Source organism: Castor canadensis, chromosome X (genome assembly GCF_047511655.1).
Source record: "Castor canadensis chromosome X, mCasCan1.hap1v2, whole genome shotgun sequence".
Taxonomy (NCBI): Eukaryota; Metazoa; Chordata; class Mammalia; order Rodentia; family Castoridae; genus Castor; species Castor canadensis.
Window position 1 is genome coordinate 50,807,482 of NC_133405.1, and position 5,849 is coordinate 50,813,330.

The 5,849-nt window shown below is 41.1% G+C and overlaps 1 non-coding gene across 1 annotated transcript; it reads left to right on the forward strand.

Moving 5' to 3' along the window:
• Positions 1–1,459: 1,459 nt before the first annotated feature.
• Positions 1,460–1,675, forward strand: LOC141419999 (small nucleolar RNA U3). Its single transcript, XR_012444714.1, has one exon. It is a non-coding gene; the product is annotated as a small nucleolar RNA U3 (small nucleolar RNA).
• Positions 1,676–5,849: the final 4,174 nt, after the last annotated feature.

Below are 5,849 nucleotides of genomic sequence, written 5' to 3' on the forward strand. Positions count from 1 at the left end.
ATGAAATGAGGCACAGTGGACAAAACTCTATAGGTGGAAGCAATGTGGAAAAGCCTTTGCTTATTCCAGTTATCTATGAAAGCATGAAGTATCTCACAGTGAAGAGAAATCCAATCTGTGCAGGCCATGTGGAAAGGTTTTCAGTTGTGACAGTTACCTAGAAAAACATAAAATTATTCATACTGGAGAGAAGCACTGGATATGTAAGCAATGTGGTAAAGCCTTCAGTTTAAAGTTACACTGAAATACATGAAGGAATCCACAGTGGAGAGAAACTCTATGTATGTAAGCAACTTGTGAAAGCCTTCATGTTTCTAAGTGACTTTGAGCACATGAACGACACCACAGTGGAGAGAGGCCCTATGTATGTGAGCAAAGTGGCAAAGCTTTCATTTGGTATAATATCTCTTGAAAACATAAACAAAATCACAGTGGAGAAAAACCCTGGGTGTGTAATCAGTGTGGGAGAGATCTGTCTTTTGAGTAATATTCCAAGACATGAACAAACCCACACTGGGGAATTCAAAGCTCTACTTTGGTCACCTGCTGGACCACCAATCTCCTCATCTGCCTTCACTGGAGAGACAGAGGAGCCTTTGTGAACAAAACATGCATTTCTAAGATTGGTGCCAAAAGGCAGGAAAGACCCAGAGGCCCATAATTCCTGGGTTTTCATTTCCCTGATTTATTATCAAGAGGAGACCATGGAGTGGAATTTTTGTACGCTTCAGCTTTAATCTCTAAGAACCATATTTCCTGGTTTTACAGCTTTTCTACTGTTGTCCATATACCATTATTATTATGCTAGAAAACCATTCTGGTTTTTTGCCTCAATCCTTTACACATATGATAAAAGGCAAAGGCTGTACCTTTCCCAGGCTTACTCATTCATTCCTTTGCTGTGGGGTTCAGACTGTTTCATGTTTGTCTTCTGATGTTGAGAATTTTATTCTTTTTTGTTTGGCAGTGCTGGGGTGTAAACTCAGGGCCTCGTGGTTGCTAGGCAGGCACTCTTACCACTTGAGCCACTCCACCAGCACTTTTTCTCCTTTTTTTACAGAATGAGAAAATAATTGTTGGTGTGTATAATAGACTATGGGTAAATTAAGATTTAGTGGAAAATTTTGACGGTAGTATATGAATTTACCATCTGGCCTTTTGTTGGTGTGCTTATTGTGTGATTTGGCAGCAGTGGTGATGACCTAATTCATTTCCTTTTCCTCAGATAGAATTATGTAATGTTTTAGTTTGACTATATACTGTCCCATACTGATTACCTCTGGCGCTGAGCATTTTTCATGCGTGGACTGTTATGGAGGTAAAAAGTGTTTGTCTCTTTATGTCTTTTTCTCTGTTCTTCCCTCCTTCCTTGTTTCTCTTTATGCTATCTAAATATTTTCCCTTTATATTTCAAATTCAGTTTTTATAGTAGATTAAAAAACTTGGATTTTTAAAAACAAAGACCATACTTTCAGGGATCACATCTATACTTTGTTATTAAAGAAGTTTTCCTGAACACGTCAAGTACCAGAAGCCATGAGGGCGTGACACAATATTCTCTCCTGAGCTTGAAGCCGGCTCTTGGTGTTGTTTCAGTGCAAATGCCATTTGTCATTGATGATCATTCTTACTCTTCTAAGGGGGAATAAGAGGGAGAGGACACAGTCTGTGTGGTTTAAAATAAAAATATTTTATAAGCAGGGCATGGTTGTTCACACCTACAATCCCAGCTGTAATCTTAGTTACTCAGGAGATGGAGGCAGGAGGACTGAGAGTTTGAGGTCAGCCTGGGCAAAAAAGGCAGGGAGATGCTGTCTCACAAAACAAATGAGATGGGGGCACTCCTGAAGTGCTCCTGTGGCATGTGCAAGGCCCTGGGTACAATCCCCAGTACTGCAAAAAAAATTTACAGTCAACAAAAGTAGTCCTGTGGCCACAATCCATAGCCATTTCTGCTCCTTCTGCAACCAACTTCCACCCTGCCTCATTTTGAAAAAAGGATGAAAGCATCTGATCATGTCTTCTTTATTGCAGTATATACCTCTAAGATGTAAAGACCCTTTCACAAACATGTTATAGCAATACTGTTATCGCAATGGTATCGGGAGGTGCAGTCCCTGATCAGAAGATTTCAGAGGATCGTGGCTGGAAGCCAGCCTGGGCAAACAGTCACAAGACCCTATCTCAAAAAACCCATCACAAAAAGGACTGGTGGAGTGGCTCAAGGTGTAAACCTTGAATTCAAACCCAAGAACCACAAAAAAAAATTCCAAATTCTTTGTGTCCTTTGTGGTAGAAGTATCCAAGCAGGACACACAGGTGTAGTAAGGGAGGTTTATGAAAGATTAATGAGAGGAGTTACAAAAGGCCATGGTGTGCCAGGTGGAAGCTGGAGGCAGAGAGAGAGTCTCTTTTCCAGGTGCTTTTAAAACTAACGCCAACCTATGGGAAGGGAAGAACTGGTGATTCCTAACCACCAATAATCAATGAGTGGAGAGGGGCCTGGGTGGTCCCTGGGCCAGCGAAAGGTAAAGGAAGGGACATTCGTCATCTCCTAACCCTTGATATTGGACCTCCTGGTTCTTGAGCCTTCAGACTATAAAACATACCCTAGGTTCCCATCCCACCTTCTCAGGCCTTCAAACTTGACCATGAGCTAAACCACTGGCTCCATGGCTCTTAGGTTGCAGGCTCAAATGGACTCATGTCACCAGATTCCCTATTCTTCAGCTTGCACATGGAAGATTGTGCGACTTCCCAGCCTCCATAATTGCATGAACAAAATCCCACAATAATAAAGTACATAGCTGGGCCTGATGATGCCGTCCTGTGGTCCCAACGGTCTGGAGGCTAGAGCAAGAACATCTTGACTTTGCAGCTAGCCTGGGCTACATGTGACACCCTGTCTAAAAAAAATGCACTATTGATTGTTTCTCTGGAGAACCCGGACACTACACTTTTGTTACATCTGACTTCCACATGATACAGAGTGGTTAACACAGGTCATAACACACCCCTCACCTGCCCAGCCCTACAGGCTTCCCAGGTGCCTTTGGCAGACAACCCAAGCTCCTTCCTGTGGTACCCAGTCCCTGCACCGTATCTCTACTTACTGCCCTAGCGCCACGTCCTCTTACTTGTGCTTCCCACACTGAAGCCTCAGCCTCGACACACCTGGCTACTCCATACCTCGGTAGTGCACCTAGGGAATTTAACTCTCTAAGCAGGATCATTTTTTCATATTCCTCCATTACAGGACAAAATTGTTTTCGGTAATAAACATTAAAAGCAATGTAATGACATCTCAGAAATTTTTTCTCTTACTGAACTTTCTATATATAATCAAACTCGCAAAAATGTAATAAAGATAAATACTGCAGTCAAAAGAAAGGTAGTGTACTTTAAAAAATCTTATACCTACATATTGGCTTATTTCAATAATTAACAACATTAAATTGTACTAACTATTAAATAATAGCAAGAATAACAATGAAAACAAAAGAAACTTCAATGTTTAACCCAATATGCAAATTCAATATTTGTGTTGCTCCAACAAAAAGATTTTCCCTTACAGTTCATACTGTTTCACTTTTGATATTTAAACCAAATAATTATTACAAGTGATCACACAGAATGGATAAATGTAAATTAAAACTCAAAATGAGATAGCCCCTCACAAAGAAAACAAGCGTATTGAAGATGTGGAGAAACTGGCACCATTTGTGCACTGTTGGAGGAAATGTAAAACAGTGCAGCTGCAGTGAAAAACAGTATGGTGGTTCCTCAAAAATTAAAAGTACAATTACCATGAGATCCAGCAATCCTACTTCTGGGCATGTACTACAAAGAACTGAAAGCAGGGTCTTAACCAGATGTTTGCACACATGTGTTCATAGCAGCATCCCCAATAACAACCAAAAGGTGGAAAAAACCCAGTGACCACCCACAGACAAATGAATAGGCAAATGAGCTACATGCACACAACAGAATATCATTCAGCCTGGAAAAGGAAGAAAATTCTGCCACATGCTACCACAGGGAAGAACTTCAAAACACTGCTGTAAGTAAAATTAAGTCAGTCACAAAAGGATAACTATCATACAATTCCACCATTTATATGACATTTCCAGAGAAGCCAGATTCATAGGGACAGAAGTAGATCAGTGGTTGCCAGGGGCTGGAGGTAGAGAAGAGGAAGTTGTTACCTCATGGGTACAGAGTTTTAGTTTTACATGATGAAAAACACTAGAGACTGGTTGCAAAACAATGTGACTATATTGAATGATACTGAAAGGACTTGAAATGGATAAGATGGTAAACTTATGCTATGGGTGTTTTAGCACAATTTTCAAAAGCCCTCAATAGTGGCCACAGCTGTTCTTTAGATCCTAGACCAGGAGAAGTAAGTGTTTCTCAGGGATGCACATTTTATCCCTGAGATGGTTTAATTTTTTCTGTGCATGGTAATAACATAACCTTGAATCCATTTGTGTTATTGTTTTTAAATTCCCCGTAGACACCGCACCCTCTTACTGTCTCACCTAGAGCTTTTGCTTTCACTGCCCACCTTAGACACTGCTCTCATTGATGCCCTGCAAATTCGGGCCAAGTCCTGGCTCTGCTACCTGTTGGCCCTGTGGCTCTGCAGAAAGTTACTTGGTTGCATTCTCAGCTCTAATGTGGAGATTCTCATCAGCTCTAACTCACAGAGGCCGGACAGGATTCAGGTATGACCACCTGTAGAGAGTGCTAAGCACAGTCCTTAGAAATAAGAAGGCATTCAAGAATCCCCTTCCCTAGGAGTCTGCCATTCCCAAGAATCTTCATCAAACAAAACACCTATTCAGATTTCATTAATGCGAATGGTTTGCCACCATTTAAAACTCAGGGTACCTTATGTATCATCTGGATTTATAGTCGTCCTTGAAAAGTCAGAGCTCTGGCAACAGTGGGCCCATATTCCCACATGGCCATTATAGACTACAGAGGACCTTTTAGAGAAGGGTTTGTAAATCTCTCCACTTTGCCACAGTACCCACCACTTTCTATTGTACTCCCAGCCAGCTTTAATCGTATCTATGACCTTCCAGGGTGTGGTCTCGGTCCATAATTTATGTCTATAATTTATTCCTCTGTCCTTTTCCCTAATCTGGCCTTAAGATAAATTAAGTAAAAGTCACTTCCTCTCTCAGATTTCTGGACTGAAAACTGTGGCCAGCAATTTCCACTTTGCAGTGCATACTGAACACAAAAAAAATATATTTAATATAAAAGCAGTTGATAACAGTAAATGACTCCCGTAATATAAGTAATTACTTATTCGGATTAAGAAGAAACAAGTAGGCAGGTGCAGCAGTGGTACATGTCGGTAGTCGCAGCTACTTGGGAGATGGAAGGATCACTTGAGCTAGAGGCAGCCTGGTGAGGCCTCAGCTCAAACCAACAACAATAAAAACTTGAGATAGGCGCCAGTGTCTCATGCCTGTAATCCTAGCTACATGGGAGACTGAGAATGGGAGGATCACAGTTCAAGGACATCCACGCAAATAGTTCTTGAGGCCCATGTCAAAAATAACCACAGCAAAAGAGACTGGAAGCTCAGCTCAAGTGGTAGAGTGCATGCTTTGCAAGCACGAAGCCCTGAGTTCAAACCACAGTCCTGCCAAAAACTAGAAAAAAAAAAAAACTTAAGGATTTAAGTCATCAGCCATGTAGATTTAACTAAATGAACCACAAATTCTGAATATTTACACCTTAGGCTGAAGCAAGTTGAAATATCTTTCAAGACAACCTGGAGTGCCTGAATAATGCAGGTTAGTGCAGTTATCCATTTATTAGACATTTTAGTG